General features: G+C 42.9%; 1 long non-coding RNA gene across 1 annotated transcript; it reads right to left on the bottom strand.

The window, feature by feature from the left end:
- Positions 1 to 5,313: 5,313 nt before the first annotated feature.
- On the bottom strand, positions 5,314 to 10,497 carry LOC139983432 (uncharacterized). Its single transcript, XR_011798670.1, has 2 exons — positions 9,280 to 10,497; positions 5,314 to 8,821 (listed from the first exon to the last, which is right to left on the bottom strand). It is a non-coding gene; the product is annotated as an uncharacterized lncRNA (long non-coding RNA).
- Positions 10,498 to 14,189: the final 3,692 nt, after the last annotated feature.

The raw sequence follows: 14,189 nt of genomic DNA, 5'->3' as shown, positions 1-14,189 counted from the left end.
GGAGGAGGTGCTTTTCCGGCAACGGTTTTGCGACCTTGGTAGCCCAATAACCGCACTGAATTAATTGTACCGTTTGTACGGCTCCACCTATAAATCACGGTATCTCGCCTTTAAATAAACCTGCAGTTGAGAGATTGCTGCTCCTCCCAGACAAAATAAATATAGGATCTACTTGACCATCGGCTCCTTTTGTCATCAAATTGAGTTTGTATATATTGTCAATTCACAGAACAAATGCTCAAATCCCTTATGACGCAATATCCTTTTAAGTTATTTATGAATAATCAATAAATAAGCAGATTCTCGTATTCTGAGATTTTTCATCACAAAGTTCAACACAATTCCCGCTGTCATGCTGTAGTTTAAATAAACTTGTTCACAGATTGCTCCTCCACCAAGAGAAATAAATATAAACGTACTTCCTCTTCACCATAAGACTCCATTCGTCATCAAATTGAGTTTGTTTGTGTGCTAAATTCACAGATAATAGGCTGAAATGCTTAAGAGTCTAATAGCGTTACTGTTAATAATGGGTAATGTGATATTTAACAGCAAGGTTCTACACAAGTTGAAAAACACTGGTTGAGCGAATGCTGATCCAACAATAAATATAAATATGTATGTGCCCCTGCTTGACCATAGAATCCTTTCGTCATCAAATCTAAAATTCCATTTCAAGATAATGGGTAATCAATGCTATAATTGATGCTCGTATTCTGTGATATTTCATCAAAATATTTCATACTTGTTCAGAAAATATGTATCAGCTGCTATTTGACGATGTAAGTTTTTCGGCATCCAATTCAATTACCTCATAGGAAAATAAGCTCAAATCCTTTATGGGGCAAATACAGTTCAATTGAGTAATGGATACTCGATATGATATAAGATGCATGTTTTCTGTAATTTTTCATCACAAAGTTCAACACAATCTCCACTTTCATGCTGTACTTGAAATATACTTGTTGAGATATCGCTGAACCTCCGGGAACAAATAAATATTGATGCCACATGGTCGTGTTCACATTTTTGTCTGTTAATGAGTTCCGTCAGCCTTCATGGAGTGACAAACCATTACTTTGCCCTTAATGGTTATGCTACGGTCTGTTCATATCGAAGTCATGTAAATTGTTGTAAATACAATCCCTTTCAATCGGAATATCAACAAATGGATTCATCTTTCCTCCAAATAATAATGATTTGGCGTTCCTTGTCGGCTGAAATGGAAAGTTACACTCAGATGTCATCTTAATTGGCCATTTCTGACATTCGAACGGCGTTCCCTCTAATGAGGCTCTATCTGAATGAAACACCTGAAACGCTTCATTTCATCACTTGACGTGTAATCTTGAAGTGGATCGAGGAAATAAAGAGATTTGCTCACTAAATTTGCCACTAACAGGATCCAGTGCAATCCATCCTTATTGACTGGGAGGAGAACCCATGTGCAATCAACAAGTCTCTGGCTTCTGTACCATTTACGAGCTTGTACATTAGCAGGAATTCCTGAGCTCATGTGAAATGAGTTGCAGATAAAAACATTGAAATCTGCAACTTTGGTCTGAAGGAAGAAAATCAAGCTGATCGTTAATTACCTCATCATTCAGCCATGATTTGCGTAACAACGATTCATATATTTTTATATCCGTCATAATTCGCTGAGCTCTCGTCATTGTTGATTATTGGGCTTGCGTTTTCTGATTGTCTCCCTTAATGTCTTTGCTGGAGTTTCATGTTTTTCCAGATCAAGCTTTTTTCTGAACTTTGTTTGATCAGCACTGGGGATTTCATAAAGCCGTTTTCTAGGCAGTTTATGTGATCTGTCCTTTTCTTTTCGAACGCGCAGCATCTTTCTTTCCTTTTTCCTGCTGCTTTTCTAGTTCCGTTTCCATTCTTTTGATGACCCAGCTTCAGATCTCGTTTCTCTACGGCTCCTTTTCCACTTTTCTTAAACTAATGTGGTGACTTCTCTCCCGCCTTCCTTCGTTTCTTTACCCGCTGTTGGAGAACGAATTTTCGTTGTTGTGCTTGAATTCAGACAGACATTCTTTGCACCAGTTCATCAAGTCAGAGTCTGTAATTTGCAAGTGTTGTCGCCTTAAATTTTGTCCCATGACTCCATATAACCTTGAGTCCGCTGCGGATTGCCCAACATTGTATTTAGTCTTCCGTAGATCTTTAAGCCACTTTTCGACCAGGCCATCTTTCATATACGAAACTCAGATCCAAAACAGTTTTGAACTTGTGCTCAGCGGGGCATAGAAGGCTCGAAGCTACTCGGTACCAGAGGCTGTCCTGGCGACGGTGTGAATTCGCTGTTTGTGAAGCTGATGATGTATTCCTGAAAACTGAGAAGAGACCAAATATGAATTAATAATGAATATCGCAATGCATGCAGTGGTGTCAGGAAGATTATAACGGTTTCTCACAGTCCGTCTGTGACTCCTCCAGAAGCATACGACGTTAAAATAAAAAACTTTAATCGTTTCCTTTACTATTCTCTTTCATATAAGGCATATCATAAACACAATTAAGTCACACCTGCACGCCCTTAGTCATATGTGTGTAAAATGTATATATTTGTTACCATGATCGATTTTTATACCTGTATGAATAAAGGATTTAGGGATCTGAACATTTGAAATAAAGCGTAATATTATTCGCACATTTATTTTCTGCTATGCCTTATGAAGGAGCATAGTAAGAGAAACAAATAAATTGACCTTACAAAGACCCAACATTCAAGAACCGCAGAACGGGGTAGGGGTGGTGAACAAAGCAAGGAAGAAGAAATGCCCCCCCCCCCACCCTCACTTGTTTGCAAGATATTGAGATCTAAATTTTGTAATCCAAGTGGTCCCCTTACTCTTCATGCTGATCGATTAAAGGAATTAAAATTATTCACTGTTATTCGTGATTATAAAATTACTCTATTTACTCATATCTCGAACTTGACTTTTTTCTGAGGGTATCTGCACCAATGAGTTAAAATTGCTAAGGTCTTTCCTCCAAAAAAAAACGCGCAGCCTAAATTGTTTTAAATTACGGACCGGTTTCAGTTTTACTTGCGTTTGGCACAGTTATTCATCACCAGATTTTATTAAATAAATGATATACATATGGAGTTCGGGTTGTGGCACTCAAATTGTTTTAACTGTATCGTACAAATAGGGAAACAGTTTGCTCGTTTTAACGCAATGACTGTACTCTTCAAATATTAATATTAGCGTCTTGCAAGGTCCCATATTGGGACCTCTACTTTTCATATTAAATAGTCATGACGTGTCCTTCAATTTATATTATTTGCCGACGACAACTGTATATTATAATAGTCTCCATGTTAACGAAGCCCTTTAAGTTGCATATTTGGAATTAAATAACGATGTGACAGCTTACAGAAAAGGCCGTGGCTAGCTACGAAAGTTTTGTGATTACGTAATCGACCTCAGGCTCTACAATTAGCCTGCATAGCTTCTTTACACCATGAGGCTCTTTGTGTTACACTGTGGAAATATGTTCACGTCTACAGTGTAGTTAATCATACAGCGTTCACACAAAGACCCTCATACAAGAAAACTATGTGGCAGGCGTTGCATACTAATTGGTCAAAAGAGGTCATTTTACGACCAAGGCAGGTCGATTACGTAATCTCAAGAAACTTTTCCATGATAGCGTGCTATAGTTTGGGTCTATAGAGCAGACTCGTAAAATAGTTTAATACTCTTCCACTTCAAACGTGTTATTGACAGGTTTCCAACTTTAATGAATAGCCCTATTAATAGATTCTTCATTAATAGATGTAATAGATTCTTGAGTAACAATTTTCAGACATGGTGAAACGTTGCACAATAAAAATTAGAGAAAAATGCTTTCATCCAGGGTTTTTTGCCGACAAGGTCACAGCTATTAAAACAGCTGTAAGCAGTTATTAAGATTGCGCAGTTCTTGCACGTGTCACGTGTGTGACAAACAGTACTAAAACTGCCAACAAGACTACGAGCATGTTTTTTGGCTACGATATTTGAAATATTTTGCAAGTCTCGCCATAATAAGTCAAAAACGTTGATACCTCTCATAATAGACCAGGAGCCAGCAGGGGTCAGCCCAGCTGGGAAGTTAACCAATTTCCATGTATATAACAAACTACTATAAGGACCCATATGAAAGGAAATGGACATCTGGCGCGCACGTTGTGGTGGGTGTGGCCAGGGGGAGGGGGGGAGTCATGACAAAGAGCTCGAAAATTGAGCTACATCAGCTGGTGAGTTAACCTGCTGCAATACATTGGAAGACGTGCAGTAAAGTCCCATGTATCATTGACCATTGCCAGATTTTTTTGTGGTGCGTGGTGCCCGACAGATGACCTTGAATGACCCCACCATAGAATTTACCTACATTAGCTGGAGTGTTAACCTGGCGAAACCTACTGGAAAGTGTTCACCATAGCCCAATGTATCATTATTGACCATTGCCAGATATTTTATGTCCATCTATCTGATGATCACACAGTCACAGTGCCGATGCAAGGGGACTGGGGTTAGAAGCAGATCAGTCGCTCAGTAGTTTGGTTTTCATGCCCAGGTTTTTTCCTGGGCGACTTTTTCTTGAAAAGTATCTATCTGTCTATGTACCTGTCTGTCTATCTATCGGCATAGAACTTAATGCCATCGAACATTCTTCTATTGTAAGCTCCCCTTCACAAACGCTCAGATCAAAATGAAATACACACTAGTCAGGAAGGTTACTAAAAAGGCATCAGCCTATCCTGATTGAGCTGTAGAAGTTTTAATAAAAATAAAAAATGTCATCCGAAATACCATTTAGGTCAACAATTTCCCTACCTATATCATCCTCTAGAGTGGTAATCGTATTACGTATCTTATTTCTCTTTTCAAGGCTTAAGAAAAATGCTATTCTTCTCCCCATGCTCAACCCATCTTGCTCTCGATCTGATTATAGTGCCACGCAATTACACATCGTAATAGCTAAGGAGCTCAGTTTGTGCTTCCTTTAATTTTGAACTGACAAAAGCTGATGGGTTTACAAACAGTTTATGCTCCAAACTTGAAATAAACTTGAGTAGATCATTTAATCGACCACGCCTATTCTTGGCCTCTTCCTTGGAATAAACCATAGAGTATCGCCGTAGTTTGTATTCCAAAAATAGTTTTCTGTCTCGATACTCGAACCAAACATTTATTCAAAGTTGTAAGGCTTACCATCTGAGCCCCTCCAGTAACCTCCAGAGAAGCGAAGTTTAGTCCCTTGTTGGTATAGTTCATTGACCTGATTTTTCCAGCGTTCCCCCCCCCCCCCCCCGCAAATCTGGAATAGTTAAATCGTCTATAATATAGCATCCCTTTCCGTTCAAGGCATGTCTTGCATCCTTCATCACCCGAACTTTATGTGGAAAAAAAGCCGTCCTGACCAACAGGTCTACCATCTCTCTAGGCTATCTGTAACAATGTTGCGACAATCGTCCTCTCTTTCTCACTTAATGCCTACCAACCGGAAGTTGTAACGCCTTGAAATGCGTTTTTGTTTATACAATAATCGTTGATGATCTTCTTGTCGTCTCTCCAAATTTCTTGGCCAAACAATCGTTATCTATTCGTCGAGATGAAATTAGTTTACTGTGTTCCTCTAAGGCTTTGGCAAATTCCTTTCTGATTTTTTGCAGTTTAGAATTAATGTTCTGAATGGCTGTATGATTTAGGCCTTGCAGTCCCGTACCTTACGCCACGTCATCATCTAACACATTCTCTGTATCGGCAACAAGATCTGTTAGGCTCGCCTTATGCCTGAGCTGGATAGGAGTAAGCCCTAAGCTGGATGTCGTGTTCCTCATCGTCTTATTTTTACTCCCGACGGGCCTGCAACTTTGCTTTCTTTCCATAATTAAAGTATAAAAACAGTTAAGGCTCACCAACAGTGGGTGATTTTCGCATAAAATGGAAGAAAATACAATCCAAAAGAGCCGAACTTCAAGCACGTCCACTCAGTGCGACATCACAGTATCGAATCCTATATTCTATAGGTATATAATATAAATATATATAGAATACATATACAATATGTTATATATATATATATTATTTATATATAATACATACATTGGGGAAGGCGAGGCAAGAAGTCACAATTTTTCGTCATATTGCCGTAGAACGAGAACGCCAAAAACACTCGGATTGAATCATACCTTGAAATGTCGCTTATCTTATGACCTAACATTGTTGATCTTACATTTTTTGTCCAATTGTCAGGGATACAAGTTGCCCCGGTCATGAGGCAAGTTGTCACACTACCTGGAGCAATTTGTCACAAGTAAGTAAGGTGCTATTTATTAACAAACATATTGAGTTTTCAAGAATAGAAGTGAATTGTTCCAAAGGAGTACATATTACAACATGTAAAAATCAATCACAGCGCAAGCTTCACGTGCCCAGTCTTTGCAGGCCACATACAGTTTTTCCCTGGCGGTGATGCTGAATCGCAATAGAGACAGAACCAATCTTCTGTGATAGGGCTAGAGCCGTCTCCTTCCTGCGTTTTCGACTTCTTTTTTGGAGCATCATTCTGCTTCTTTGCCATCGTTTTGGTACAGCTCCACCAAAGATCTTCTTCCTGCTCTTTGTTGATGCAGCCTCAATTTCTATGTCTCTTTGTGACTTCCCTTTCTTCCTCTTTGGAGCCGCTTCCTTTCTTGCCTGGCGTATACACCAAATGGTCGAACATTTTCAGCACCTAAAGGGGTCCCTGGAATAGAACTCCGGGGAACTCGGGAACTGCCAGATGATAACTCTTCGATATCGGATGAAAAATTGGCACTGACAACGATGGGTGCATTCTTACCTTTGTTGACGCCTCACGGTCCTGGAGCATCATTAATTGAGCTTGTGACATTGTGGTTTCATCGCTAATTCCATGTTTTCATGGCGGTGGGCGGTCTGATGAGTAGCAGGAGATGAACTTGTGGGGAGGGAAGATATTCCTATCGAAAGGGTAAATGCCGGTGGCTCTGAATCCTTCTGTGATGTTCTCTGGTGTCAAGGCCTTTGGGAAAGCGTAGGAAACGAGCTGCGGGATAGTGTGAATTGACATAGCTTTCCCGGCATTTTCTGGTTGACGCATCCAGTTGTCACTTGCTTGGTTCATGTAGGTCTGTCAAGGGGCAATAGGGAGGGAAACTGAGCATGGCGACGTTGTTCTCCTTAGCAAATGATATTGCTTTAAGAGAGATGTGGACATGATGTTTGTCAAGATGAAGAAGGCTCGGTTTGTCTGATGTGGGCTTTGCGTAGTTTGTGAAGTGACCGAGATATTTGAGGAACACCTCGTCCGTCATCCACCCTGTGGCTGAGCTCGTCCCTGATACGACACTCCCGGGAGGTGCTGTTAGAAGCCAATGCTCTAAAAAGCAAGTTGATGTACCTTCTTTGGTTTGCTTTTTGGCATTTCATGACCTTCTAATTGTCACTGCAATAGTGTCACCCTGGGTTGTGGCATTTCCAGTTGGCAGGTGATTTTATGTGTGTTACTATCTGTCTGTATGCTCTTCTGAATTGTTCAACGGATGGATTGTTGTTTTTCCACTGCGAATTGCAGAGAAGAAAAGTTCCAAGTGATCTTGGCTTCAAAAAATATCTGAAGAGAGGATTAGGACAATTAATGTAGGTGTCAAAAATTACTTCAACACTGTCCATGTTGATTAGCATTCGAAAAAAACCTGTTTTTGCTTTTGTTATGATTAATAGACAACCCTCAATTGTCCTAAGTCCTCTCAAATATTGTTCAAAGAAGCTTTTCCACATGTGACAATTGTGGATGTTGATAGGTGATTTGTAGCCTTCTCTAAATGGACTTCTGGAAATCAAAATATCAAAAAGCCTGTCAAGAATTTTATGCTTGCATCATAGTTTCGAAATTGTTGATACTGTAACTGTTTCAATAAAACCATGGCATCTGCAACAGAACTACTCAGTGTCTGAACTGCAATTCAAACATTCATTTTCTTATCTTGAAACCTTACATGCTTGGATCTAATTTTATTGGCAGCATGTAACCCTTCTGCTTCTTGCAAGGCATGTAAGGAATAAAAAAAAATGCCATAATATATTTCCTTTTTTTTTCATCAATCCAAATCTTTTTGGAGGCAAATAAATTCCTGATAATTTTTAACGTGTGACAGGCATCAACTAAGAACCAAATCATATCAGCTGGGCTTGATGAGTGAGGAAACCAAGGCTTTGGTTGTAATGGACAATTTTGCTTTTTATGTGACGCGCCATGCGGGATCCAAGGCCACACTAAAGATCAACCTTACCCAACTTTGATCAACCTTATTCTCTTCAATGAATCCCATACAAAAAAGTCGTGCAAAAAATCCTGCATAAAATCCTGGGGGATTTTTTGCAGGATTTATGCCAGGATTTGGCCACATCCTGCACGATTTATGATGGATTTTTTTGCGGATTGTACAGGACTATTAAAAGATTATGCATGACAATTGACAGGCCTTTTCAAAAACTTTGGAAGATAGTTTCAAGAATTGTACAGGACTTTTTAAAGACTATGCAGGAATTGTGAAAGACCATGTGAGGATATTTAATTGACTGTAAAAATAACCCAGCATTTCGAGAAAATCTACACGTGAAAGAATAGAACCGAAATTTTCAATTTCAATTTTTTATTTCCTTTCTCCCTTTAAATTACAAATCAACAATCTTTTCTTTGCCATCTTATGTTCATCATTCAATTTTGATCTTAGTGTTGTCTTCAGTTCCTTCTCTTGAACACCCAGGATACTTTAGTGACGCAAGATCTAAGGGATGAAACAAAAGAAAATCATTAAAAAGAGTACTTCTTCAAGGCATGCCTTCAATACAACCTTTAACGAGAAGTCATAGCTGTCACAGGAGTCAATAGAAACACAAAGTTAAAAGGATTTACGGAGATCAAAGTTTACCGTTTTATAAAAAGAGGTAAATTTTCAGGCAATACAAGTAGGTAAAAATATACTTCATGAATAGTTTGTTTACCCAAACTTTTCAAAATTCAAAGAAAGCAACTTTCGTAAGTCATGGTATTGTTTGACATTTTAGTGAAACATTGTTATTTTCACACTAAGTTGGGAAGACTGAGGCAAGATCTCTCTGCCAAATGTGCAATAAGTGTTCATTCCATATTTACATTTTTACTTTAACTGAAACCTTAAATAATATCAATTGTCAGATCGTCATTTTGTAGTCAGTTTATCAAGAACAAACATCTGTGACTTACCTAATAATGCTGTCACCTTTTCAGTCGGAAGTGCTGGCTTGGCAGACTTGGACGACTCTCCTTTCAAGCTGTGGCTAGCCAACACTTCTCTTCCAAAAGTAACCGCAGCTACAACCCTGATGAAAAGGGTTACTGGCCTTGACCCGGGGATGTTCTTAAGGGATATTGGTGAAATTCAAGCTCGTTTACAAATCTGTTAAGAGTGCAAAAAATAGCATACCATTGGTATGCTCTTTTCAATCCAAATGCGTATGCATCTAAATGAAGATTGCATGTCAACTTTCATTCCTTTGTCCCAAAAAAGCCCTATTTTCCGACCTCAAAATTTGGCTTTCTATATTTGAACTTGACCAAGTCCACAGCTCATTGGGAACAACATTGTTATGAATGAAATTCCATAATAAGAAGAACGCCGACCAATCAGATGTAACATATAGTCCAAAGAGCAACTTGATCCAGCAATGTGACTGGTTGAAGGTCAAAATAACTATCCTAACAATGGCCTAAACCCACTCTTTTAGCAGGTGGGCTTTAAAACTGAAAATATGGAAAGAGATCAATAAAGAAAGTGTGCTTTTTACGTGCTAAGAAACGGACACGGACCAAAGGTCAAGAAAACCAAAAACAAACCCAGTCTGTAAAGCAACAACTGAAACCCATCAATCTCCCACTAACGCAGCGTTTAACGTGACGCGAAAAGGGCACGGACCCAAAGGCCAACAGAAGCAAAACAAATAAAACACTACAAACAAGCCCCAAAAAGCCAACCCGAAACCACAAAGAGAAAAATTAAACCAACCTATATTATGTAACGACCACACAGCCCCCACACCTACCAACTAACTCACTCCAAATTTCATCCGGGGAACGCCGTCCCGATAGTAGACGACAGGCTTGCGCCAGCGTCTACGAAAGGCAGTGTCGGGAAGCCGTGCATGGTCCGCCTCCATGCGCAACCTGATGTCACTTTGCACGAGGGGGACAACATCCTCTGCCCTCCAGACGTCCCCATCGAAAACTAGGCGGCATCTGCTGTTCCAGATGTGTCTCCTGATAACAGCGGCAAACAACAACAGCAGATCCCTAACCCAGGTTGGGCACACAGGGGGCAACAAACCATACAAAACAAAATCACTACTAATGGCCCACTGTGTGCAACCAATAACACCAATAACGAAGGCGTGAAACCAATCCCACACCAACCGGACAAATGGACACTCCAACAAAAGGTGTTGCATAGTCTCGATGGCTTTACAGCCCACACGGGGACAAATCCCATCACCTAATCGCCACCTGACTACGCGAAAATGGTTAGTGATGAGGACCCCATGTGCAATCCTCCACGCCAAGTCCCTGAGACGGCTATCTAGTGACTTGCAACACACAGACCGCCACACATCCGGAGAGATGGCGGTCCGGCAAGCCGACGGGCACACAGGCGCGAGCATTGAACGAAACAATGGTGGGTATAACACAGAGGGAGCCACGTTCAGCAGAACATGTGGCCCACCCTCTTCTTTGATTCTACGAAGAGAGTCACCAATCTGAGTATAGACCCCAGAAGGGCGTGTCGCCTTTGGCCGGTTATTGGAAAAGGATCCGGGCCAGTGGTGTCGCAAAAGAAACCCACCCCAGCACCTAACAAAAAAAAGCAAAGGGCAACGAAGGATTTTCAAAAGCAACAAAAACACCTTTCAAGAGGAGAAAGCACAGTTTAGATGGTAGGTAGACCAAACCAAGCCCACCGCTCAAGGGGGTCATATACAGAACGGTCCTTTTGACCAGGTTTGGTTTGCGCTTTCCCCAAATGAAATAAAAAATGATCCTCTCCATTCGCACCAAGGCATGATCCGGTGCGGCGATCACCGTACCAGGATACCAAAGGAGAGGAACAATGAACCTATTTACAACTGTAACCTTCCCAGGGAGGGAGCGCCACCTGTGACTGAATGTGTCGAGCCTTGCCTCCACTTGATCAGCCTTCTCGGCCCAAGTGGTGGCCTCCGGGGCACCATAACCTAGCCAGATGCCATTTACCTTGATCATGACATCTGACCAAGTAGCATCGAACGGGAGGGATTGGCCGCGCCAACCTCCCAATCGCAGCCCTTTGGTCTTGGGACTTGTTTAGTCTGGCACCAGTAGCCTCTTGGAAGGTGGTCAAAACCTTCGATAAAGGCTTGAAGGAGGCGAGGTCCGACACAATACAGGTGACGTCATCGGCATACTGCACGCATTTAACTCTAGCCCCACCCGGTATGTTGAAGGGTCGAAATCCAAAGCATCTGTCCAGCGAGGTACTGAGCGTTTCGCTGAAGAAAACATACAACAACGGGGAGAGGGGACAACCCTGACGGACTCCTCTTCGAACCGGGAAGGGACCAGAAGTTAATCCGTTAACAGTGACAATGCTCGTGACGTCCTTGTATAATAACGAGACCCAACGAATATATACGGAGTTCAATCCGAAGGACTCTAAGGTTCTGAACAGGAAGTCGTGATCTACCATGTCAAAGGCCTTTTCCTGGTCCAGTGAGACCAGTGCACATGGCAAATCACGAACTTTAACAAACTCGATCAAGTCTCTCATCAACCAGAGGTTATGTTGAATACACTTGCCTCGCACAGCACAAGTCTGGAGAGGACCTACAATATCCGGCATCACGTCCGATAAGCGATTTCCTAATGCTTTGGCCAGGATTTTGTAGTCCAGATTTAACAGCGTTATTGGACGCCTATTTCTAGGGTCCAAAGGATCTCCTGACTTTGGGAGGAGAACAATATTTCCAACCCGCTGTGTTTGGCTCATGTAATTCAACTGGAAAGCGGTAACGAACACATCTCTCAAGTCCCCACCGAGGACCTCCCAGAAGGTCCTATAGAACTCTGCCGGGAGGCCATCGGGACCGGGGGACTTTCCCTTCTTCATCGCTGCTACCGCTGTCCAGAGCTCACCAACGGAGAGATTCGAGCCCAAGCTATCATTTTTACTCTCAGGGGGGGCCTTGTCTATACCAGACCTGGAGATCCTCGCTAACAGCAGCCCTGGAGTACAGGTTCGAAAAGAACGACCCAAATACCCCTAGGACTGCCTGCGGGCTCTCCACGACGACCCCACCAGGATGACACACTGCCCTTATTCTGCGGTCAACCACAGACTTGGTGTCGTCCCGGTAAAAACGAATAGTGGGCTTCTCGTCCGCCTCAACAAACTGGATTCTGGCACGCACTCGGGCTCCGTGCAGTTTCTCATCGAGAAACACTCCAAGTGCATGCAGATCAGACGATGAAGAACCATCCCTTGCTCTGTTGCACAAGGAATGGAACTTGAATCTCCGTTGGTGAGCTCTCTCAACACTATACCTGATTGCGAACTGCTTGATGAGGGACTTGACCTCGTCCCACCAGACTAACGCATTGGGAAAAGCAGGCTTGAGGGACTGCCATCCTCTGTACTTCTCGACAAATTGCTCCTTGAAGTTTTGCTCTTTAACAATTTCCGTGTTTAGCCGCCAAAGTCCCTTCTCCACATGAAAGGACTCCGGCAGCTGCAAGCGCAAAACAACAGCGTCATGATCAGATAAAGGACATGAAATAATCGAGCACCGAGATCGAGGAAACGCGGGGCATAAAACCTGTCGAGTCTGGATGAAACTGTTCCATCTGGTTTATGCCACGTACAAGCAACCACCTGGGATCTCGGTGCTTGACAAACAAGCCTAGCTCAATCATGCCGGTGGTACAATTGGGGGACTCTTTCCTCGAACGTCTATCTAACGCAGAGTGAGGGACACAGTTAAAGTCCCCCCCAAGGATACAATTTGCCTTACCCGGTACAAAGGATGGCAACACCGTGAAGAAATTTTTCCTACATGCTGGCCGGTTGGGGGCATACACATTGCAAACAACCAACTCACCCCGCGTGAGCCTTAAGTGTATGCACACCACCCGACCTTCATGGTCTTTCTCCACTTTTCCCACACAATGACACAGTTTTGGGGACACCAAAATTACAGTCCCGCAAGATGCCCCTGATCCAAAGGAGGCATAAAGGCCTCCTCCCCACTCCAAGGACCAAAGATGAACATCACTCTCACAAGATATGTGGGTCTCTTGCAAAAGGACCACATCCACTTGGAGCAACTTGCAGAACTGTAAAATCCGTCGCCTTTTTGGGGTACCCCTCATCCCATTCACATTAAGGGTGACGAGGGATAAGGTGTCTGGTGTCATAACCTGCGATGTTTTCCCAGTACGGCTCTTTTCAGGCCCTTAGCGGTGTTTCCCCTTTTCCTACGACCTAGCAGACCTCTTAGCTCCTCGTCACAAGGAACAGGAGGTCCACTAGCGACCATCGTGTCCGGTATAGTGGAAGCGACTGCGGGCAGGGTGGAAGGGCCGCTCGAGTCAGTGAGATCAATGGCGTGTTTTGTCTCATCAAACCAATCGGATGACTCCTTAGCCACAACTACTAAGGCTGTAGTGCTGTCCTCCATTGGCGAGTCAGAATCTGGGCCACTTAATGTCTCTTGGGCCGGTTGACTCGAGGGCCGACTAGTGTCACCGATATAGCGGGCGCAGCTACAGGTGAACCAGTACAAGCGGCATCCTGCTCCGCATGCCACTCCGCTAATACAATCTCCGCCGTTTTGTCCTGCTCCGCCTTAGTGGGCAGGCTGGCAGTCTCGGCCGGAGCGGCAACTTCCTCCAGGGACGAGGTAGAACACGAAGGGGAGTTGAAAACCTCCACCGGGGCGCTAGTGTCGGACACTGGGGCGATGAGAGGAGCATCAGGTGATACGGTTTGAAAGGCCGGGACGGGGACCGCTTCAACCACGCCCGTAGCCACTCTCGCGGCGTATGAGCGGTCTGGGCATAAACGAGCGAGATGGCCCGTTTTCCCACACGAG

This window comes from Apostichopus japonicus, chromosome 16 (assembly GCF_037975245.1).
Source record: "Apostichopus japonicus isolate 1M-3 chromosome 16, ASM3797524v1, whole genome shotgun sequence".
NCBI classification, from domain to species: Eukaryota; Metazoa; Echinodermata; class Holothuroidea; order Aspidochirotida; family Stichopodidae; genus Apostichopus; species Apostichopus japonicus.
This window is presented reverse-complemented; position numbering and strand designations above follow the sequence as displayed.